The 24614-nt window shown below is 39.2% G+C and overlaps 2 protein-coding genes across 14 annotated transcripts in view; one reads left to right on the forward strand and one right to left on the reverse strand.

Moving 5' to 3' along the window:
- Window positions 1–17243, reverse strand: part of SCMH1 (Scm polycomb group protein homolog 1) — a 141420-nt gene extending 124177 nt beyond the window's left edge. For 4 of the 12 annotated variants that reach the window (XM_039876702.1, XM_039876695.1, XM_039876691.1 and 1 more), the window contains exon 1: window positions 17130–17241. The gene's annotated coding sequence lies outside the window, so the exon portion shown is untranslated. Of the gene's footprint in view, window positions 1–17129 lie in introns of all 12 variants that reach the window. The other 8 variants (XR_005655839.1, XM_039876701.1, XM_039876705.1 and 5 more) reach the window with 3 other exon arrangements.
- A 159-nt stretch (window positions 17244–17402) lies between these two features.
- Window positions 17403–24614, forward strand: part of FOXO6 (forkhead box O6) — a 113909-nt gene continuing 106697 nt past the window's right edge. Inside the window, exon 1 of one of the 2 annotated variants that reach the window (XM_039876716.1) lies at window positions 17403–17835. The gene's annotated coding sequence lies outside the window, so the exon portion shown is untranslated. The remainder of the gene's footprint in view (window positions 17836–24614) is intronic. The other variant, XM_039876719.1, reaches the window with a different exon arrangement.

The raw sequence follows: 24614 nt of genomic DNA on the forward strand, positions 1-24614 counted from the left end.
GTTAGGATGCAACTATAGAAATTCAGAGGACAGAAGCTTGGAGTTAGGATGGTAGCAATGAAGATTCATTCATTCATTCATTCAACAAATATTTAATGAATATGATTATATGCCAAGTACTGATAGATGTTAAATATAAGAATAGGATTTGCAAGATCCCTTCCCATGGAACTTGTAAAGAAATAAACAAATAAATGAATAATTACATTTTGTGATTAAGTGCTAAAACAGAAATAAACTAACTGTGGAAGGGCATAAGGGAGGCTTCCATGGGAAGATGATTTCTGAGCTGAGAAAGCAGTAACCAAGAATCAGGGGAAGACCTCCCCGGGCAGAGGGAACAGCTTGTGCAGTCTCAGAGACAGGAAAAGAGCTTCATGTATTTAAGGAACAAAAAAGAAGCCAGTGTGACTGGAATTTAGCTTGGGGATGGTGGCACCACATGAGATTGGTTAAGAAAGTAGGCTCTGTATCATGCAGAGGGATATAAGGGAAAATAAGGGAAAATATCGTTTGCACTTTCAGTGCAACAGGAAGCCACTAAAGGATTTTTGGCAAGGAGATGATCTGTGGCAATTCACTGGTGGGAGGTGGGGTGCAGGAGAATCATGAAAACCATTTAGGGAGTTAATACAATGGTCCAAAAGAACTATGGTGGCCTAAGCTAGAAAAAAGAAGTGGTGATGGTTAGGGGTGGAGAGAGACATTAGATATTTAGGATACAGTCCTAATATTAGTCATACTGAAAATGGAGACAAAGGCATTTCAAAAATAAGTGTCATTTTTTAGGCCTGGGAAAATAGATGAATTAGGAAGTTGTTCACTGAAATAGGCAACAATGAGCAAGCATCAGAATCACCAAGAGTAGGGGTCTCCAACCCTCAAGCTGCAGACCAGTACCGGTGAGTAGCCTGTCAGGAGCCAGACCGCACAGCAAGAGGTGAGAGGTGGGCAAGCAGCTAAGCTTCATCTGTATTTGCAGCTGCTTCCCAGCACCAGCATCACCGCCTCAGTCCCACCTCAGATCATCAGCCATTAGATTTTCATAGGAGCACTGGTCCCTGCTGCCAAAAAGGTTGAGGACCGCTGACTTAGAGAGTTTTTTAAAAATATTAATTCCTGTGTTCCATTCCACTAGAGATTCTAATTTTCTTTTTTTTTCTTTTTTTTTGGTATATGGGGTTTTTAATTTAAACATCTCTCCAGGTGTTTCTGATATTTAGCAAGGTTTGAAAACCAGAGTTGGTTTCTATTGCTTACAACCCAAAGCATACTTATGAAACAAACTGGTATGGGGAGAGGGGTGGTATAAATGAGTCCCTAAATTGTAGAATTGACTGGATCAAGGTTTGGGAACAGAACACTGCAGACTATCTCATGCTGAGAGGCTGGCCATTCTCATGTGGTAGGAGACAGCTGATCAAATTGTGGTCTGTTTTGTACCAGGACTCACCACTACTGAGGTACGCTGCAAAAAGAGACTTGGTAGGGAAAACATACTGGTGTAATGTGCATTGGCTATACAGACAGCCTTCAATCAGTTCCTAAAAAAAAAGAAACTGCTTAATATGAAATAAGGGAGATATTCAAAATATTTAACAATCTGTAAGATCATATCAGTATGTATTGGAGAACATCAGTCTCAAGTTAAACTGGTCAATCTGAAAGCACTGGGAAGAATACACGGCTTTCCCCTCAAAAAGTTCATTCTGCCTAGAGCCTGCACAGGAGCCTTGCTGAATCTGAAAACTACCCAGGGCTAAAAATGGTACAAGCAAAGGCAGAAAGGCAGGACATACAACTGTGGATAAGACTGAGACTTAAGGGAGTCTTTAAATATTTAAAAACTAGGGCACTGATTTTTCAAAAGGATCACCAGGGGCACTACCCCGAATTTTCTGAAACGGAATCTTCAAGTCAGGTTATCCATTATTATTATTATTTTTTAAAAAATATTTATTCCCATCTCCCCACTCCTCTCCCCTTTGGCAACCATAAGCTTGTTCTTTGAGTCTGTTTCTGTCTTTTTATTAAATTCCACATATAACTGAAATCATGCAGTATTTGTCTTCCTCTGACTTATTTCTCTTAGCATAATACCTTCTAGGTCCAATCATGTTGTTGCAAATGGCAAGGTTTCATTTTTATTGCTAAATAATATTCTATTGTGTATATACCCACATATATACCACATCTTCTTTATCTATTCATCTATTGATGGACATCTAGGTTTCTTCTATATCTTGGCTATTATTAGTAATGCTGCAAAGAACACAGGGATGTATACATCTTTTCGAATTAGTGTTTTCATTTTCTTTGGATAAATACCCAGAAGTGGAACTGTTGGATTGTATAGTAGCTCTATTTTTAATTTTTTGAGGAATCTCTATACTGTTTTCTATATGGCTTCACTAATTTACAATCCCACCAACAGTGTATGAGGGTTCCCTTTTCTCCACATCTTCACAAGCACTTATTTGTTGATTTACTAATGAAAGCCATTCTGGCAGGTGTGAGGTGATATCCCATTATGGTTTTAATTTGCATTTCCCTGATGATAAGTGATGTTGAGCATCTTTTCATGTCTGCCATCTTTGTCCTCTGCCCATTTTTTAAAAAATTTATTTATTTTATGGTGACATTAATGAAATCCAGTAAGTTTCAGCTGCACACTTTAATAGTCAGGTATATATATATATATTTATTTATTTATTTACACTGTGTGTTCACCTCCATAGTTAGATTTCTGTCACCATTATTATTTAACCCCCCCTTGCACCCCATCTACCTCCCCTCTCCCACCACTCCCCCACCCTCTGGTAACTGTAGAATTATAGTCCATGTTCTAAGGAAATTTGCTTGTTTGTCCTGTTCATTTGTTGCTTTTAGGTTTATATCCCACATATATCATGTAACTTTCAAACTTTTTCTGTCTGGCATATTTCACTTAGCATGATTATCTCGAGGTCCATCCATGTTGTCACAAATGGCAGTATTTCATCCTCTGCCCATTTTTTAAATTGGATGTGTGTGTGTGTGTGTGTGTGTGTGTATTTAGCCATATTAGTTCCTTCTATATTTTGGATAGTAACCTGTTATCGGATGTATCATTTTCAAATGTCTTTTTCCATTCAGTGGGTTGCATTTTCATTTCATTAACAGTTTCCTTCACTGTGCAAAAACTCTTAAGCTTAATGTAGTCCCATTTGTGTTTTGTCTTTTGTTGCCCTTGCCTAAAGAGACATATCCAAAAAGATACTGCTAAGAGAGATGTCAAAGATTTTATCACCTAAGTTTTCTTCTAGGAGTTCTATGGTTTCAGGTCTTACATTTAAGTCTTTAACCCACTTTGAGTTTATTTTTTTTATAGATTTTTTTATAGATTTTATAAATTCAATTTAATTTTTTTGCATGTATCTGTCCAGTTTTTCCAACACCACTTATTGAAGAGATAGTTTTTACTCCACTGTATATCCTTATCTCCTTGGTCACAGATTCACTGACCTTATAAACGAGGATTTATTTTTGGGCTCTCTATCCTATTCCATTGATCTATCTATATACCTATTTTTATGCCAGAACCATACTGTTTTGATTATTGTAGCTTTATAGTATAGTTTAATATCAGGGAGCATGATATCTCCCACCTTGTTGTTTCTCCAGATTTCTTTGGTTATTTGGGGTCTTTGCGTTTCCTAGATTTTAAGATTAGTTGTTCTAATTCTGAAAAGAATGTCATTGGTATTTTAATAGGGATTGTACTTGTTATTTCTTAATAAGTGTTCCAGGTGATCAGACGAATTGGGGAAGTACTAGCTTAGGCTAAAGTTTAACATTCAACAAAAGTCTGGTTGTCTCCTCCCATACTGTATGAAAGGGCAATTGTTATTTCCTAGTAATAGAGAGGAAGGACATTATAACAATATTTACTTAGAACATACTATGAGCCCACCACTGTGCCAGAAACCATGGTATACAACAGGCACTAAAAGTTTAAGATATTTCTTTGCCTTCCAGGATCCTGTGCTCTTTAATTTGTAGAAAAGGCAAAACTTAGAAACACATCAGGGCCGCTGAACCTGTCCGATCAATGGAATAATCTAAAAATCTTTTTGGCATATTAGGGGTTGCAGCAGACATGAAATTTAAATCCCTATTGATCATACAACAAAACTATTTCCAAAATAAGATCAGTGTAAAATACAGTACCTTCTCAATATAAGGTAAAGGAGCATACAAAAAGGTATAATAAAAATCATCCATTAACTCAAATTTGGATTAAACTATCAAGTATTGAGCACTTACAATGTAAACATTTACTGTATTAGGCATCTAAATATTGGTTTTCATTAATAATCAGAACACCAGCAAATTAGTTGACATTTCTCTTTTCAGGCTAATGATTTATTTAAATGCCATCATTAGGGGATTTAGCAAATTAAAAGAAAATTGTTAGTACTGAGAATAAAGAAGTCGACAAAAATATTACTTAACACTTCACCAAATTCAACTAGTAGGTCTCAGGAAGACAATTTTGACATCTAAGTGTCAAGGTCAGCATAAAAAGAATCTATTTTTTGTTGAGGCAGCCCAAACAACCAATTCTTATTTATTAGGGAAAGTTGCATTACATAATAAAGTTGGAAGTATTGTGGAAATCTGAAGGTTAAGAGTTTGGAGAGCAGGTTCTGGAGCAATATAGAAGCAAGAGAATTGCAAGCTCTTATGGTATTTGATTAATAATATTTTCTAAGCTTTCTGAAGAGAAAGGACATCTAGGGTTATTAAATAACTATTTACAGACCATGTCCTTGAAGACAGATTTCTCTGAGTGGCTTCCTGTAAATGGAGGTACAACTATAACTAATGATGAAGATATACTTAGTAGAAGTATATACTCTGTGATTGAGAGTTCTCAAAAAGTTTTTTCTTAAAACCAAATCCAAGACTTCTAAATTGATTTCATTTCAAGAATCATACTAATCTTATAAAGCATTTGCAGAAAAAAGACCCAACCCACACTCAATATATAGCAGTAATAGGCAGCAGCACTTTTTTTGGTGTCACACAAACAGCTCAAATAAAATAATATTCCTCTGTGAACTGAATCATTTTTTTGTTCACAAGCTAATGCAGAGACTTAGCGACAATCCTTCCAAATAACTGTACTGTTTTTTTAATTAACAAGCAATATTATGTGGTAAGAATTTTTTACATTTGTCTGAGTCCTCTCTGTTGACTAAGCACTTGGCATATTTTTGTCATCTACATGTACAAGACACTGAGGTGGAAAAAGTTTATGACATCCATCTAGATACACTCTGGCGCATGAATCTATCAACAGACAGCAGCTTGTTGGTCCCACCAAATGAGCCAACCAAATTGGAAACATTTTATGAAGAAATGTGCTTTAATTAAATTCCAAAGAAACAGCATGTAAAATTATTTTAATTTTATTATAACTTTTTTAAAATATGCTTTTATTTTAGGACAATTTTAGATTTACAGAAAATCTACAAAGATAGTTCAGAGTTCCCATGTACTCTGTACAGTTTCCTCTATTATTAACATCTTACATTAGTATTGTACATTTGTTACAATTAATGAACCAATATTGATGTATTATTAACTAAAGTCCACATTTTATTGAGACTTCCATAGTTTTTACCTAATATCCTTTTTCTGCTTCCCATTCAGGAAAACGCATTACATTTAGCTGTCATGTTTCCTTAGGTTCTTTTTGGGTGACAGTTTCTCACACTTTATTTGATGACCCTGATAGTTTTGAGGAATACTTGTCAGGTATTTTGTAGAATGCCTCTCAACTAGGAAGGGTCTGATGTTTTTCTCATGATTAGACTAGAGTTATAGCTTTTGAGGAGGAAGACCACTGAGGTAAAGTTATAATAATTTTTATCCCAACTATACTCTGGATAGTCAGCTCACTGAAGGAACCACATCTTGCCTAAATCACAAAGCCAGTGGCTTGAATTGGGACTCACAGAACTGGTAGACTGACTGAATCAGTACTATTCTGAGATAGCCACATCTTTATTATCTTGGTACCCCTTACTGTACCTCAGAAAACAATGATTTTTTTTGTTATGGTTATCCAATGGTCTCTTTGTATATATTCCTACTTGATTTCCCTAGAAACTTTTATACTGCTGACTATTCCTTTTTGAAACTTAATTGTTGTTCCCTTGGCATTCAAACCACCACTTTCTCCTGATTTTGCTTATAATATAGAGATTCAGAGTATACCTAACTGGCCAAGAACATAGAGTTTGGACCTAGAATACCAAAGTTCAAATCCTGGTTTTACCACTTGTTAACCCTGTGACCTTGGACAGGTTACTTAACTTTTAAGTGCTTATTTTCCCACCTGAGAGAACTATATGAATTTTTATGTATATAAAAATGTGCAGTAAATGCTATACAGATATTTGCTATTATTTTTGCTCCCGTTCTTAGTCTCTTCCTCATCTGCACATTTTGACCTTCACATACTCTACCCAGGGGATTCCATCCATTCAAAGAGGTCTTCTGCTTATCTAGAAGGCCTTCTTCCTTCTCTTTACTTTCTTCCTGGTGAATTCTTTCTCAACCTTTAAGATCTAGTTTGAATGTCATTCTCTCTCTTCCTAGAGCCTTTCCAAAGATCACCTCCCTCCTTCTGCTTTGGAAGTCAGTTGTTCCTGCCCTTGTGTTCCCATAATACTTTGAATATATTTCAATGAAAGCACTTGTTACATTAGATTGAATGAGGTTGAGCCATTTAAAATTACTTATGTTAGACCATTTTAGACCTATAAAAATAGCAACTTTACATGATTTATCGTAATAACATCTCTTCATATTTCTGCTACCTTCTCCCTCCCTACATTATACTCATAACAAGGACTACATGCTATTATTCTTTAAAAAAATATATATATATAATACAATATTTCAGATATATAAAACGGTATATAGAATGGACATCCCTAAATCCACAAACTAGCTGAAAAAAATATTAATACATTTAAGCCCCCTGTGTGCTCTTACCAGCATTGTTACTCTTCAGAGATATCACTTATCTTTAATTTGATATTTATGATTACCATGCATCTCTTTGAACATTTATTAAGTATGCTTCCCTAAATAATCACACATTTTAAGCTTCATATAAATGTGTTCTGCCATTTGCTTTGCTTATTCAACGTTTATATGTGAGATTCACCCACATTACTATATAGATCTAGTTCATTCATTTTCATTATTGTATGTAATTCCAGTAGGTAAATATACCACAATATTTTCATTCATTTATTGATAGACATCTGAATCTTCTATCTGAATTTTCTGCTATAATAAGGTTGTATGACTATTTCTGTATGTCTCTTTACGTATACATTGGAGAGTTTCTAAGTGGTACTTACCTAGTAGTAAAATTGTTGGATTGTAGGTTATGTGAATTTAATTTTTATAGATATTGCCCAGTTGTTCTTCATTATGGTTCTGCAACTTCTATTCCCATCAATAGTTCAAGAGTCCCCTTAATTCCACATCCCCTCAATATTTGGGATTATCACACTTCTTAATTTTTGCCAGTCTAACAGGTGTGAAATGACATCTCATTAGAGCTTTACTTAGCCTATAACTAATTACTAGTAAATGGCTAATAAACATTTAAATTGCCTCTTTAATGCCTTATCATTTTTCTATTGATCTGTCTTTTTCTAATATATTTGTAGGAAGCCTCTGTTATTATAGATAGCAATATTTGGGCTATTTTATGTGCCTCAAATATATTCTTTAACTCTGTGGCTTGTCATTGCATTCAAAAAATTATAGCAGTCATCTTTGCCACTATACATAGCATAGTATCTGGCAGTTAGTAGACATTAAGACTTGTTGAAGGAATGAAAAACTGAACACACATAAATTAGACAACATTTTTAAGCTCCTATATTCACTTATTTTGGAATTGTGACCCTCTATGCTTGCTAGGCTTTATAAACTTTCACACTCTCAAACTCATTTTAAAAATCATTTATTTTTAAAGAAATAAATTTAATCTTGTTTGGAGGCTTTCCAGCAGTCTCTTGAGGTAGTGAGACAGAGCACCGAAAAAACTGGATGTAGTGAGACAGAGCACCGAAAAAACTGGATGTTTAAAACTCTAAATCCTCTAAGACAATGATTGTCTGCTCTCTTCTCAAATATCTCCAAGAACAAGTATGTTGCCTCTCATGTTTTCTATTATACTTTTACAGGACATAATGACTAAAATAGCCTTTATTTCCATCATGTTCGAATGCCCCAGAGGAAATTCGACAAAAGCACAAGCATAAAGCAATTATAATAAAAAAACACTCATAGATGTGCCTATAATACACCAACGAGCAATGGACATAGTGATTAAAATAAATACACTATATATGCTTTAATTTTAAAAGCTAACATTTGAAACATTTAATGTAAATGCAGGAGGGAAAATGCAGCAGCCTTTACATGCTTCAAAATATCAGGCAATTAATACATGATGACTTGCAGCAGAACCAGCAGGAGGTTCAGACAGCAGTGCCTTAAAAAGGAGGTCATAGGAGGCAATGAATCATTCTGGACAAAGCACAAAATCTGTAGTTAGACCTGGTTTCAAGTGGTTCTGACATTTACTAGCTGTTTGACATTGGGCACATCATTTAATCCGCCTGCCCCTCAGTTCATTATCAGTAAGTAGAGTTTATAATGATCTGGCATCCTACCTAACAGGGTTATTACATGTGTCAAATTAAATAGGAAAATGTGTGTGACACCTTTCAATGATATGCAACTGTAATTATCTGTCCTTCCTCACCTTCCTGTCTTCCCCGATGCCACTTTCACCATCCTGAAATTCTTCAGGCAGAACTGGATACAAACTTCTCTGGGGCGGATATTGTACTCATCTGCCTAGGCTGCCAAAGACCACAAGCTGGGTGACTTAAACAACGGAAATTTATTTTTTCACAGTTCTAGGGCAAGAAGGTGTCAGCAGGGTTGATTTCCTCTGAGGTCTCTCTCCTTGGCTTATCTAGATGGCTGTCTTCTCCCCCTGTCTTTACATGGTCTTTCCTCTGTCCTAACCTCTTCTTATTCAGGATTCCCCTATCTGAAAGTAGAGCTTTCTTATGAAACTTTCCTAAACCAAAAAAGCATAAAGTGAAGAAACAATCACCTTTGGGCACATCTTGCTAACAGATGAACAAAATAATAAGATAAAGCACAGATGCTCACAGACATGATTCAAAGCTATGGTGGCTTGATGCTGAGACTAAGTTCCTGGGGAAAGAGCTTGGCGGTGCCACTCTTGCTACTCTCAGTGCACGCTGCCTCTATAACAGCTCACTCACTGCAAAAGAAACACTGAAGACTATTTTCACTGTTAACTCCCCCTTTTTTTTGCAAATGCAAAAATCCTCTTCCTATTTCTTTCAGTTAGGTACCACTAATGTAGGTCTTTCATAAAAGCAAAGTGGTATAAAGTTAATTTTTGAAAAGCAGGGGACACCTGTAATACAACACCAGACATACTGGATTAGAGCCCATCCATATGACCCCATTTTACCCTACTTACTTCTTTAAAAGCCCCATCTTCAAATACGGTAACGTTCTAAAGTACTGGGGATTAGGACTTTAACATATGATTTTGCTCAATATATCAACAGTGTATCTAACATAGTATATGCTCAAAAGAATGCTCCAATAAACTGCTGATAACTACACTCAAGAAACCTTCTGCCAAGGAACAATTAGAATTGATCTATCCTATGAAAACTTCTGTTTTAATGGAATTTGTAATATTCCAAGGATTCAAGAGAAATGACAAATTTTCACTTGTACCTTTACAAACGCAACTCTGTTCTCAAGTTCTCGTCTTTTCCATCTCAGCCTCTATTCCTGAATTATGCATTTTAAACTTTCCATAAGCAATGAACTTGGAGGCTTTATATGATCACTCCAGAAGTTAGTGACCTCTCCTTTCATCTCTGCATTTCTGGAGTGTTTCTACAGTTACAAAGTATTTAACTTTATATAATTGTATAAGAATCAGTTAAGTGTGCATCTTATCTTCTCACAAATGGTATGCTCCATGAGAGAAAGGAATATGTCTTATTCATCTCTGAGTGATCAACAATATTTACAATATTTATTGAATAAACATAAATTTCTCTAAACCAGAAGCACTCTTCAGGAAGAGAAATTTTCTTAACCAAACAAAGGAAGAAGGGCAGGAAAAGTGGCAAGGGTGCTAGGTTTAGCTTGGGACATATTGACTTGTAAGTAGATACAGTACAGAAATGTTTATGAAGCTGATTGTAGGTAGCTAACACCAAGGGATATCTTGACTATAGACAGAGATTTGAGTCATGAATACACAGATGTTACTGGAAGCCAAGTGAGTGAATGAGATTGCTAAGAGAATGTAGAGAAGAGAGCTTAGGACCAAAGACTGACAAGAAAAAGGAAGTTCTCAGCCAAACACTTGAGATGAGGTGGCCAGGGACGAACTAACACACTTAAATGCACCAAAGTCAAAGCAAAAAATGTTTTGAGGCAGTGGGAATAATCCTGAATGTGAAATGCTGCTGCTAAGGCCTCTCTCTGGTGTTAGCAATAAGAAGACTGGTGACCCTGATCAGAGCAGTTTCAGGGACTTTGCCACTTACTGTGTGATTTGGGCGAGTTTCTAAAACTTTAAATCTGTTTCCCTTATTTGTAAAAGAAGTCTATTATCTCCTCATAAGTATTTTGCAAATTAAATAAGCAGCAATAATAATAATAATAAAAATAACAATGAAAGTAGCAGATACATGTAACATTTCTACAATGTGCTGGACACTTTCATACAGATTACATCACTTTTTTAAAAAAATCACTAAAACTTTAAGGTTTTCTATAGTATCTAATAAGTACTATTAACATCCCCATCTTCAGATGAGGAAAGTGAAGCTTATTAAGTGATAGATCAACAACAGCATTTAGCTTTATATTGCTGAGTAAGAGTTAGAACCAGAATGCAATGAAGAAGGGAGAATGAGAAAGTTTATATATCAAATGTATATAACTCAAGAAGTTTGAGTAAAGAATATGCAGGGAACTAGGTGGTACCTGGAGGGAAAGATGGGCTTAAGATTTATGTCAAGATGGGAGACTTCTCAGAAGATTTAAATAAAAAAGAAAAGGAGCAGAAGGGAAAAAGAGGTTGAAGGCAATGAAAAGATGGGAGTCAGAGATTTAGCACTGGGCAAGAGGAAGAATCAGGAAAATATAGGCATAGTTTAAGGAACAGGTTTGACTAAGACCACACAGAGAATAGGGCAAAGAAATGACTAGGTATTGAAGGCTCAATGGCATCAATTTGTATAACTGTGTAATTTTTTTCCAGCAGGGCACAGGAGAGCTAGTATAGGCAAGAGGAGAGGAGTTTGGAATTTTACCCAGACAGGGACAGAAGGCCAATGGAGCAAAGGAATGGAGGATAATGGCAAAAAAAGTGAATGAAATAAGTGGTAGACTAAGAAAATTAAGCTGATAGAGAGAAGGAAATAAAGATAGGCCTTGATGAGGTTAAAGAACAAGTTTAGTGGAGATAGTCAAAGGTCGGGTAGAAGGAGAAATTTTGAACAAAGCTGCATGTCTTCGTTTATAATTTCAGAGGTGGGCCATTTCTGGGTGATAACAAGACCCATAGTATGACTATGGGAGTAGATTAGCTAAAAAAATGATCACCTGAGTTGAAGAGGTCAATATGCTAGAGAAACAATCATCCATATGAATATTGAAGTTATTCAAGATGAGGGCAGAAATTGAGCTGAAGAGGACTGTATGTGCTAGGTCCTAACTGAGAGAAAAGATCTATGTATAAGAAGACAAGAGTGGTAAAGTCCTTGTGCCAGAGAGCATAGGATTTTAAGATGGAGAGATAATGGTCTAAAAATAACAGTGCAATAAAACTATAGTCATTCTTATCTCTCCTCTTTTGCATAGCAGTGGTGTGGGAGAATGAGCTGCACCCAAGTGATATTGCTCTCCATGAATCGGGAGAGTTTCTGTCTTCCATTTAAGGTCAGAATACACAAAAAATAATCCAGTAAAATGGTTAACAGTATAGGAAATTGGAGTTTCAGAGAATAAGTAGAAAAGTTTGAGAGGGAATAAACGTTTGAGAGGGAATAAGTAGAAAGTTTGAGAGGGTTGGGAGAGGAAGCGGAAGCCATATCAGCACAGGAGTAACAGTACAGAAGAAGACAGATGATTAGAGGGTCTGGGAGACAAAGAAAACATAAGATCTGCTGGGTTTATATGGCCATAGGTTATCAAATAATTAGTTCTAGCAATTCTCTGGTGGTTAGGGAGTTAACACTAAGGCCTTGGCAATGATTTGCTTGAATTCCTGCATTTAGGGATTTGGGAGTTGGAGGCCAACATCTGAGTACCTAGTATGTAAAACTGACATTATGTAAAGTGCTTTTATATACTCTTAGTTAATTAAACCATATATCTATACCTTCTCTCCTTTTATAAATGAGGGAACTAAGGATCAGTGAGGCAAAGTGACCAGCCCTGGGTTATATAATTAATATTTAGTGACTCTGAGGAACCCAGGCTTTTCAAATCTAAATCAGTATGGTAGTACAAAAAAGACAATTTGAAATCAGGGCATCTTTAAGTCACTTCCTATCAGTGAAATCTTGTATATTTCTTAACACCATTAAGACTATATCTACTAAACAAGGTTATTGCAAAGATTAAACTACAACTACGGAATAAATCTTAGCACTTATCTTTTTAACCTACATTGGCCTACAGAAGAACTTATTTTCCATTGTGAAATTTCTTACTCGGTTTACTTCAAACACAAATCCAAAGTTTCTCAATTAACGCTTATAAATTCTACAGATAGGAAGCCAAGGTAGGGACAGAGGATGTAAAATCTATACCACTCGAGTATCAAGTCTAAACTCCACAGTTTTCAGGTCTTTAATACTATGGATCCAGCCCATCTCTCTAGACACATCTCAGACTATTGACTTACACAAATACAATACTCAAACCTGTGGCAACTAACAATTTTTAACAAACATATCTTATACTTTCCTCACTTTGTATCTACACCTAAATTATTTAATCTATTGAAATTTATTCTCTAAGGCCCAAATGAAATTCATCTTGAGTGTGACATTTAACCCTGTTTCCAAATGTTAAGAATGATGGCTCCCTCCTATGAATTCCTATATCACTTTGCACTTACAGTACTTATTGCTGTATAATTCAAGTTAAGCATGAAAAAATTTCATTTCTGCCAGCAGAACTGAAGTCTCCTAACGGTAGTTGGACGAGAACTAACAATTACTCTGCATCTATGAACTGCCAACCGCTTTTCTAGAGATTTTACACACACACACACACACACAATTTCATGTAATTGTGACACCCTACGAAGTAGGAATTTATTTTTTACCGATAAGGACATTGAAAGTCACAGAAGTTAAACAATTTGCTTACAGTCCTAAGGCCAGTAAGCAATGGAGCCTAGATAGATCTGATTGTTTCCTATCCACCCACTAATCATCAGGAAAAAAACCTCCACTGCCTTTGTTATTAAGTATTAGCAGAGAGGACTTGATATAGGGTATCTGCCCTCCTATTTTCAAAGACTAAGAAGGGACTCTTCAGAGCAAACAGAATGATTAATATGAATCCTGAATAAAGATGAAGAGTTCAGTCGCCTGCTTTCAGGAAGGAAAAGTAAAAAACTATTATTTCCCACTCTCGTGTTTTGAAACTCCTCCTTTGTGGTCTATACCATCTGGCTATATCACTCTCTACCCTTCTCATCTATCATCTACCACCCTCCCGATTAATCCCCTATATTCACTGCACCTGGGCCACAATTGTCCTCTCTTGCCTACATTCTAGCATCCTAAATCACTTCACTATCCACACAGAAGACTCATTCAGTACAAAAGCCTCATAGTTTCTTGTCATACTCAGCTTCACTTTCACCTCTGCTATACTTCAGCCACCCACACACAGCGAACTAGCTGTCACTTAGAACAGCTCCACGTCAATTAACTTCATTTTTCCACTTTCTGACCATAATCTCTTTTTTTCTAGTTTACTTTCACATTTGCTCATCGATCTAACTCAAGAAATCACAAAATCTTCAAGTCCAAAACTGAACTTACTATCCAGTGTTTTCTGTTTTAATGTCACCACTATCCCCCTAGTCACCCAAATCAAAAACCTGAGCATCACACTGGACTCCTCACCCTCTTATCTGCACATCCAATCAATCATAAGACTTCATTCCTTTCTCCTCATCCTTATGACCACATTTTAAAAATGTTATTCAACCATGTCCGATAAAATCTTTTCAGTGATTTAAAAAAAGAATCATTCACTGAATTAATTTCAAGATACTTATGCATACAAGGTCCACCTATGGCTTCTGCCTGTATTTCCAGCCTCACAATTTACCTCTTACATCTTTGTTATATTCTTAGCAGTCTCAAACTGCTTGTGATTGATTCTCTATGCAAGCCATTCTTTTTCTCACATTGATGCCTTTCCTCAAGCTGTTTTTTTCTATTTGAAGCACACTTTTTACTCATCTTTACCTGATTTACTCTTACTTACCACTTAAGATTTGAGTCTGGTGTCATTTGTTCCCAAAATCTTCCCTCAAGTCCTAGGCTAGTCTAAGCACCCTCACCTTGGAGCATAGCTCTTACCTTTTATACTGAGATGACCTATTTTAGCATCTAATTTACTGGCTGCACAAAGATTAGAAATGTATCTTATTCATTTTGGTATACCCAGCTAAACTCAGAACATAGCACAGTGCCTAACACACAGTAGATACATAAATATAAAGGTGAGAACACGTTGAACTTAAATTTTCTGTAGGAAATTCACACCAGTTTTTTCTCACAGAGCTTTTAGAATTTCCTATTAACTCCAAGTCTTTGAAGAAAAGGAACCAGAGCCTTTCCAGGGTCTGTACTGTTTTGTACAGAATGGTGTTATACAAATTTTTATCCAACTTACATAAAAGGGCAACAACATTTGAAAACATACCAGAAATTAAAACTTGACATGTATGTTACAAACTTCGAAACCACTGAAAAACTTAAACAATGAAGACATAAACACAAAGAGAGAACCAATTTTGACTGTTGTTATGTGCTTGTCTGTGCTATAAAAATAGTAAACTTTGCTTAGAATTTGAACAGGGTCCCAGGTACAAGAGCTTGGCATTTTACCTACAAGGTCATTACAGCTCTGCTGAGCTTAAAACGTTACTAACCAGCAGGGTTGCTCAGGCAGGGGTTTAGGACATTGGTAAAAGACCCTTTTAAAAAACTTAACCCCACATACCAAGGCTCAGTGATGAAAAAGCAAATAAATAATGCTAGTGAGAAACAGTAACAAAAAAAGTTCTTTTTCATAGTAATTTTAGGCCTTCTGCCTGCAGTCAGAGCATAGAGTTCAATATAATAAAGCATTTCCTTTTCCAACTAAATATTAAATTGCAGTTTGGCACCAAACTGGCTCTCAATCCTTTTTCAGAGTGAAATTAATAAACTCTTCTATTAGTATGGTGCATTGCAACACTTTAATATATATAAGCTCATTTGATAAGTGTTTATAGACATTTAAAAAATGAGAGAAAACTCTCAAATTTCTACAAAATAGAATCTCTTTTAGTTTGTCCGAACGGTACTAGATTTTTTTTTTTTTTTAAATTCAAAACAGCACGGAAAGGAGCAAGGGAATAGAGTATTTTTTATTTAAGCAGGTCAATTCTTGTGACCAAGGAGCTTCTTGGAGAGAATAGGTTTTGTCTCCAGATCACATCAAGAAGCTCTCCTTTGAGGGGAATCTGGGCAAAGGACAGCTCATTCAGAAAAGGGATCAGAGAACCATAACACATGAGAATCAAGTGAAGGGACCGGAGTAAGTGAAAGGATGAGACTCCAGGGACATTACTTTCTTCAGATACCTTAAAAGGGTATCTGTCTATAAGGAAAAAAGTAGGAAGAATGGAGAGCAGCTGTTTCTTTCAAACAAAAGTATTTATAAAAACCAAAGCTGTCCAGGAACAGAATGGGTTTCTTTGGGAAGAGATTAATTTCTTATCACTGCAGGAGGTGTTCAAGCAGGTAGGTCAAATTATTAGGGGAGAATTGGGGATTGTCAAAGCTACTTTGGCATGGGATAGAGAAGGGTATCCTAGATGACTTCCCTTCCAGTCTGGAGATGTTCTGGGGTTCAGTCATCTCCTAGAAACCCTTTTTCATTTCTCTGGGGGCTGGCCCACAGTTGCGCCCACGCGTCCAGCCTTCCAGGCACCTTGCTCACCTGGGTGCCCAGCGGCTACCCCACCCTTACCCCTGTTCTGAAGTTTGAAACCTGCTCTCCCCGCCCGTTTCCGGAGGCACACGCGAGTTGTCCCTGCGCAGCTTTCGCTGCTGGAGCTAGCCTGGAGGATCGCTGCTGACAGCTCCGAGCTCTTCGTACCCCCAGCCTTCCGTTGGGCCCTGCTGCCAGCCGACTTCGGTGCTCGCCTGCCCCAAACCAGGACCCAGCGAGCGAGGCCCCACCGGCATCTCTCAGCTCTTGACAGACCCGCGCGCAGACTGACAGCCACTCAGACTCCTGGTCTTCGTCCCAAAGCCAGTCCTCCCTGGCCGACCCCAGCCCCGCCGGCCTGGACAGCGTTGCTCCTGCACGGACCGCCCCGCGATGCCGAACCACCAAAGGTCCCCCTGTCCTTAGGTTCCCCCCGCCGGGTCCCTTGGGGAGCCCCTAGCCGTCAGGGCCGCCAACCGGACACTGGGCCCAGCCGGCCCCGCCGCGGATGCAGAACCTGCCGCCGCGGCTCCGGGACGGGCTGACAGGGCGGGGAAGGGCCGCGGCCGCGGTCGGACCACCGACAGGCCGACCGTCCCGAACAGCCAGCCCGCGGGCCCGGAGGGGCGGGGACAGCGGGCGGGCAGATCCCGCCGCCGCCTCCTCGACCGCGGCGGACCCTGGTGGCCCAGGCCCCGCTGGCCACGGGCTGCCCCAGCTAGCGGAGGCGGCTGCGAGGCGCTTACCTGCGGGCGCGGGGCGGCGCGGGGCGACTCACTCCTTTCCCGCCGCCATGTTTCCGCTGCGCAGGGAGCAGGAGAGGACGCGCGAGGGGGCAGGTGGGGGTCTCCGGGGGCGGCTCCTGGCGGCCGCGGGCGGGCGGGCCGCGGGGGGCTCGACCCAGGCGACTGCCGCGGCGGCTGAGGCGCGGGGCGGGGGGCGGGGGCGGGGCGATGGCTTCCTGGCCCCGCCCCCCGCCGCGAGGTGGCGTGCGCCTCGGCCGTTGGGCCCGCGCGCGGGGGCGGGGACGCCGTCGAGCGGCACGGCCCCGCCAGCTCCGACCGCCTCTCGCCTTCCAAGGCGTCTCGCGGATGGGTAAACCGAGGCCTGCGAAGAGGTCAGACACTCGGGTTCGAATCCCGCCGCCGCGCGTCGCCCGCTCCGAGGCCACGCGTGGGCCCGTGAGGGATATGGCGGACCCACGCGCGGTCAGGTCTCGGCCCGAAGGCCGCCTGACGCGTGGCGCTGCCTCTGGCGACGAGCGGGCGCTCCTGGGGCTCGAATCCCCGCCCTGCTCATGACCAGCTGTGTGACGAATGACCTTGAGCGAATGACCGCGCATCTCTGCCCCAGGGTCCTCATCTCTAACGTGATAGCAGTTAATCCAGAAGGATGGTGTGAGGATAAAATAAATTAATGCTTGTAAAGCCCACGGAACAGTGCGAAGATCTAGTAAGTAATTGCTTAGTAAGTATAAACTCTCACGGTCCTTCATCGGTTCACGCATTCAACACGGACGCATGGAACCCTAGGTGTAAGGCTCTGTACACAAGGTCATTCTTTCAGTGCCAGTGAGCACTCTTTGCTACACTCTTGGTTAACCCCCACCTCCACCCCAGATTATCCCTATTTTAGCAGTGAGGAAACAAGCTCAGAGGGCTGAAGCTACTTGTCCAAGGTAAATGACTGAGTGGAGATTCATCTCCAACCTCTGACTTCAGAGCCTGTATTCTGTCTGCCGGGAGTGCTCAGTTCTCTTATGAGGGGTCAAAAGGGGCAACCCAGAGTTAAACACATTCGAATAAGTTAGCTCTTGTTTTAAAGAGTATGCAAGGGGAAACTGATATCAGGCAGACAGATAGGATGTGTGCAAAAGCATGAAGACGTGAGTGGTACCGTATGGCTGGCTGGTGTGACTTGACTGGTGTGGCAGGAGTATGGGAGACATATAGATATAGTGATGATGCTGCTCAAGTTAGACAGGGAAAGGAAGCCAGGACATGGAAGGAGGTCCTTGTTTGTCCATAACAACATTGGATGCCTTCTACGTCTAGCTTAGAATTTATTTTGTAGGCCAATGATTTTCATGTTGTCCTGGGACTCCCGGGTGTTTCTGAGTTCCTTTCAGGGGCCAGTGAGCTTAAAATGATTTTTATAACAATGTTAAATGTTATTTGCTTTTTTCATTCTCATTCTCTAGCATATAGTGACGTTTTCCATAGAATATAGGACATGATATTTCAACAGGTTAAATGCAAAAACAGATTTTAGGATCCAGCTCTCTTCTTTTAAGCCAGGTGTTAAAGAGATTTGCACAAATGTGAGACACTTCTCTTCTCATTAATATTTTATTTTAGAAAATGTATTTTCATTAAAATGCATTTGTTACATATAATAGGTTTATTATTGTAAATTTTAAATGAAATAATAAAATTTTAGAAATTTCTAAGTTCTGATTTCTAATATGGTAAATATTGATAGAGGTAACCAAGTGCACATTAAAAAAAAACTCTTTGGGGTCCTCAATAATTTTTAAGAGTGGAAAGGGGTCCTGAGACCAAAAAGTTTCTGAATGCCTGCTATTGGCTATAAGCTATTGAAGTTTTAAGTAGGGGAGTGCCTTAATCAGACCTGCATTTCAGGAAGAGGTTTCAAGATCCAAATCAGACCTTGAGAGATGAGTGTACAAGGCACAGGCATTCCAGGTAGGTAATGACCCAGATGACTCTGGTCTTTTTATTTCTAATTTGGTATTGCCTTACCACCTGACAGGTAAGCACTAAGGTGAATGTTTTATTCCTTTATTCCCACTTCCGTGTAGTGAAGATTTTGTTCTGTTTGCTGTGGTTGCTGCTGCTGTCTCTGACCCCAGCACACTGTTACCTCTCCTCATTGCCCATTTTCTGAAAAGCAATCAAGTCAGGGAGGCAGATGAGAGGAAAGGAAGAGGTTACCAATGATAACATGTGTGGACATGGGACTCCTGGCAGAGGTCCTCCAAGGACACCCATTCCAGGGGATCCTTCACAAACTTCTAGGGCTCTTCAGGCATTGAGAGAGAATACAATTGTAACAACACCTCTACTATCTAGAAAGCTGCTTTTGAGGAGTTCTCCTAGAGTGCTGAGGATCTGTTCTTTTCATATTAAAAAACAGTACCCAGAGCAGATGAAAATATATTAATCTTGAAAACAACACAAGATTAAAAGAAGCACACACACACAAAATGATGCAATCAAGACGGTAAATGGGAGATGTATGAGGCTGCTGCTGGTGTAACATGGCACATATTGTTTCACAGCAAACTTTTTTTATAAGTATAAAGTTCATTCTAAAATAATGATGAATAGTATAGTAAATACATAAACCAGTAACATAATTGTTTAGTATCATCAAGTACTATGTATTATACATAATTGTATGTGCTATACTTTTATACAACTGGCAGCACAGTAGGTTTATTTACATCAGCATCACCACAAACGTGAGTAATGCGTTGCACTATGACATTTCAACAGCTACATCACTAGGTGGTAGGCATTTTTTTATCTTCATTATAATCTTATGACCACTGTTGTATATTTGGTTTCCTGTTGACTGAAACGTTGTTATGTGGTGCATGACTATAAAACTTATTTGGAACCCAGACAGGCTTTCTATGGCTGCTTTTGTGTTACAATGAGCCTTATGACCTGCAAAGGCTACAATATTTACTCTAGCGTCATTTATAGAAAAATTTGCCAACCCCTTATCTAGAGCTAACATGAAAATATCTTAAAAATGCATTGAACAAAAAAAAAGTATAAGCAGCAGTATTATGCTACATATAAAGTTTTAAAATAAAACAATACCAATGTTGTTTAGGGATACATGTACACATGTAGTAAAAGTATAAAGATGTGCATGGAATCACACCCTCCATCTCAACTACAGAGAACCTCTCTCACCAAATTCCACTCACTTTGAATCTCTCAAATATCCCTTTCAACCAGTCAAAGAAAACTCTTAGCTTTTAAAACACTTATAATTAGGTCAGGTGCACCCAGATAATCTCCCTACATAAGGGGAACTGTGTCATATAACAAACTAATCACAGGAGTAAAATTCATGATATTCACTGTCCAGGGATTATGCAGGACATGTACACCAGTGGCTAGGAATCTTGAGGGCCATTTTAGAATTCTGCCTACTACAGCCAGAGAGAAATGTTCTTTTAAACATTTCTCCATGAACTCCCATGGCAGTTTGTTCTGTAACTTCCTACATGGCACAGTGTGCCTCGTTTTGTCATTATTAGGACTAGATACATTTTAAAACTCCTTTTCCATATTGAAAGCTTCTTAAGATCAGTAACGTTCACATCTGTAGCTCCAATGCTTCAGACAAGGCTTCATATGGAGATATTCCTACATATTTGCTGAAAAAAATCAAAAGTGAACATATTGTCTTTTGGAACCTTGCTTCTTTTTAGATACAGCTTGAAACTTCTCCGACACTTCTCAGGAAGAATTAATTGTTCCCTCCTCTGTGCTATCACTTGGTAAATACTTCTGTATGAAATATATCACACTGTAGTATCTTAGGTTAGACTGTAGTTTCCTTGAGGATAGTTCTTCACTTTGATTTAGCTTAGTATCCCAGGGCACAGCACATCATAGATTTCATTAATTGCTAATGTTTGAATTTTTAAAAAGGAGATGAAAGGGGTTTAAAAACCAAGAGGCAGATGGAGAGTGGATTTGTACTATGATCAGACCCTTGGAAAGGGTCACAAATGAAAGGAAGCCAAGAAGTACAGAGGCAATAGAGAAGGAAAAAAAAAATGGGCAAATCAGTTAGGATGTAATTTTTTTTTTTAAAATAAGGATGCTAGAAAATCCCAGGTCTGCTGTTTTATATATTACATTAAGAAGTAAACCTGTCAGAACCCTCCATAAGGGACCATAAGAAAGAGCAATTATTCTGGGACTGACAGTCAAGGGACCAGTATTTTATTTTACCATGCTGGTGGGTAGACAGTGACCTCAAGGGAAATTGGTTAAGGAAAAGGAAAAAATGGCTTCTGGTACTTAAAGGGAGTGGGGGTGGTGGTAAGGGGGGCATTGAAACACATAAGAGCCCTTAACCAATCTTTAATCTGGATGTTTTCCCTTTGACACCTTTTTGTTTTCGACCTTTTGTGACTTCTGTTCCAAGGCTGCCTAAGATCATTAAGTGAGCAGTTTGGCCAGGCTTCATCTATATACTAAATTTGGGATCAGAAGAATGCTTGGAAATTTTCTGATCTGATTCACCAAGAACCCCGAACCTCCTAGAAACAATTAGGAGGATGGAAAAGCAGAGTCCACCGCTAGAGCCAGAGGTGGGTTAATACCACCAAAACACACGCCTGAGTTTAGCAGGATGATGCTGAATAACCAAAGGATGACAGAGCAACTCTAGTTCTCCTTAAATAATGGCCAAAGGGCAGATTCTTTTAGACTCCCTCTGACTACTTTGTTCTCAGCCCATGTGTTTACTGGGGAACTGGTCATCTGGTCAGTTATTGAGTATTCCCTGTGTAAGACCCTTGGGAGAGACACCAATGACAGAGCACTTCCTCTCAAAAAGCTCATGAGGAAAGTATTATAATACAAGGCAGATAGTTTTAAGTACCACAAAGGAAATAGAGTCAAAATGTTGTGTTTGGAAGAGATTCAGGAAGGGCCTCATAGAGAAGATGGTATTTTAAGTAGACCTTGAAGGGTAGGAAAGTTGGAGGTGGAGGAGAGAATATTATGGGAATGGGGCATTGTATGGAGAAAGCATAATGAGGTAGGGACAGAAAATCTATGAGGTAGGGACAGAAAGCATATTTAAGAAGTGGCAAATAGTTTTGTGCGATTGGAGCTGAAGGTCCATTTAGGAGAGACATGGGTCAATAATTTGGACAGAGAATGAGGCTTAGGTATGGGTCATCTCGACTGTCAGCTTAGAATCTTGAGAGTGGGTAGGGTAGGGTATGCAGAAGATTTGCAGGAGTGGAGAGGTGGAGAGAACAAGGTGGGGGAGCAGAAGTATAGTTTTTAGTTGGCTTCAATAGGCTCTCACTGTTTTCTTTGCCTAGAATGCCTCTGCTCAGCCTCTTTGCCATTTTGTGCATCCTGTGGCACATCACAAGTGCTATCTCCTTCAGGAAACCTTGCTCCAACCCTGCAACTCTGAGCTCCCCTTAGTCCACCATCTGACCTTTTCTAATGACTTTTATCATAGCCTACCCTGCAGATAGCTATTTTAATCTCTATCTTTTCTGAATCCTAAATATATTGGTAAATGTCTGAAATATTTTTGAGTCTAATAGAATTCACTTCCTCTTAAACACTCTGCCTGTAACTTGGGGAAGCAGGGCCATGATGCTCCATCAACCTGACTAGCATTTCTGTAACCATGGTAGACCATAGATTAGAATGTCTTCCTATTCAGTTATGCCAGAGGCTGAGATTAGACAGGATATTGGAATTTGTCTAGTCTTCATTTTACTGGTGAGACCCAGAGCGGTACAGTAACTTGCTCAAGATTACTCAGTGAGTAAATGATCTGAAATAATGTATGTAAGGGTTTTTATCACAGTGCCTAACACAGCACACACTTATTAATCCTGTCTACCTCCCTAGCCTTTTGAACTTTAAACACCAACTACTCGTAATTCTTCCTACATTATATGGGAACTTTTAGCTCTTTCTTGCATTTGAGACTCTGCTCATACATGGAACTTTTTTTTTCTTTTGTCTCTTTTTCCAACCTTCACCAGGTTAACTCCTACTTATTAATTAAGATTACCCTCCCCAGAAAGCTTCCTCTGATCCCTCCTCTTCCACACTCTCCCCAGGCAGGGGTAAATTCTCCTTTTGCTCCCTTTCTGCTCTCCTAGTAGCCTGAGCACTTGCTAGGTCGTGTGCACATCATTTGCTTCTGTGCCTTTCTTCCACCTCTTGGTAAGCTCAAGAAGGTTGAGACTCTAGAGTTCATTACATGTGCAGTACCTCGTACCATACCTGGAATATAGTGGTGCTCCGTTGATATTTATGGAGTGAATGTGCACAGTGGGGTGCCCCTCTCATACCCAGGCCACAGACCAAAGAGACAGCCTCCTCATTGTCTGCTCTGTAACTCACAGGGTCCTGACTGGACTGGCTGCCCAGATTCTGACGGTGTGAAAGTTTTGCAGAGGAGTGCTGAGCCTCAGACCTCATTATTTATCTAAGACACTTCTGCTCTTGTTCCTGTTGTAAAATACCAAATAAAAATAGTTCCAGGAAGCTATGTGGCTGAGAAACTACAGGCTCTGTCTGAGCTCCGAGATGACGGCTGTTATTGTTAGGAAGTTGGCCATTAACCCAACCTGCCTTTTCTCTATGCTGTGGTTCCACACCCTGCTAAAGGCACTGATTCTTTTTGTCCTCAGTTGCCCTTAAACTTGTCACTAGCTGGTAACTGGGGAAAAAAATAAAAAAACTTGACAGTAGTTGATGTATAAATGAGCTAAAGCTGTCAGTCGGCCACAACCTCACTATGTGCTCTGGGCTTGTGACTTTTAAGTTAACTTACTCTCAAAGTGCCTTACCAGATGGCTAGTATCCTCATCTATAAGGTGGAAGAAATAACACCTACCTTATTATATTATTGTAAGAGTGAAAGAAAATAAGATAGGCAGAGGTTCCTGGAACACAGTAAAGGTTAAAGAAATGTTACGTCTAACAGAAATTGTAATCCTTTTCCATAGACAGACTTTATCTGGGCTATTAAGTTTTGTGCTAAGCATCATATTATTAAAAAGAGATGTTGACAAATAATCACTCAGAGGCAAACGACCAAGGTGATAAGAATCTGGAAATTAGACTTTACAATAAATAGCTGAAGGAGCTGGGAATATTTATACTATAAAATAAATAACTAAGAATATAATGGCATAGGGCAAATTTTTAGAGGGGCCTTCAAATAACTGAAGGGCTAACATTTGGAAAAGGGTTAAGCCTCAGTCTAGTTCGTAAATATTTATAGAACACCTATGATGTGCCAGGCACTGGGAATGCAAAGAAAAGTAAAATATAATCCCTATCCTTGGATTACAAAGGACCATGACAATACAAAAGAGATTGTTGTGTACGAAGTGCTGGGAGAAAGCTGAGAAAAATGAATTCTGCAGAGGGACTGGGAAGGGCTTCAAGAAGGTGAAATCTTAAAGGAAAACT

Source organism: Pteropus medius, unplaced genomic scaffold (genome assembly GCF_902729225.1).
Source record: "Pteropus medius unplaced genomic scaffold, Ma_sr-lr_union100, whole genome shotgun sequence".
In the NCBI taxonomy this organism is placed as follows: domain Eukaryota; kingdom Metazoa; phylum Chordata; class Mammalia; order Chiroptera; family Pteropodidae; genus Pteropus; species Pteropus medius.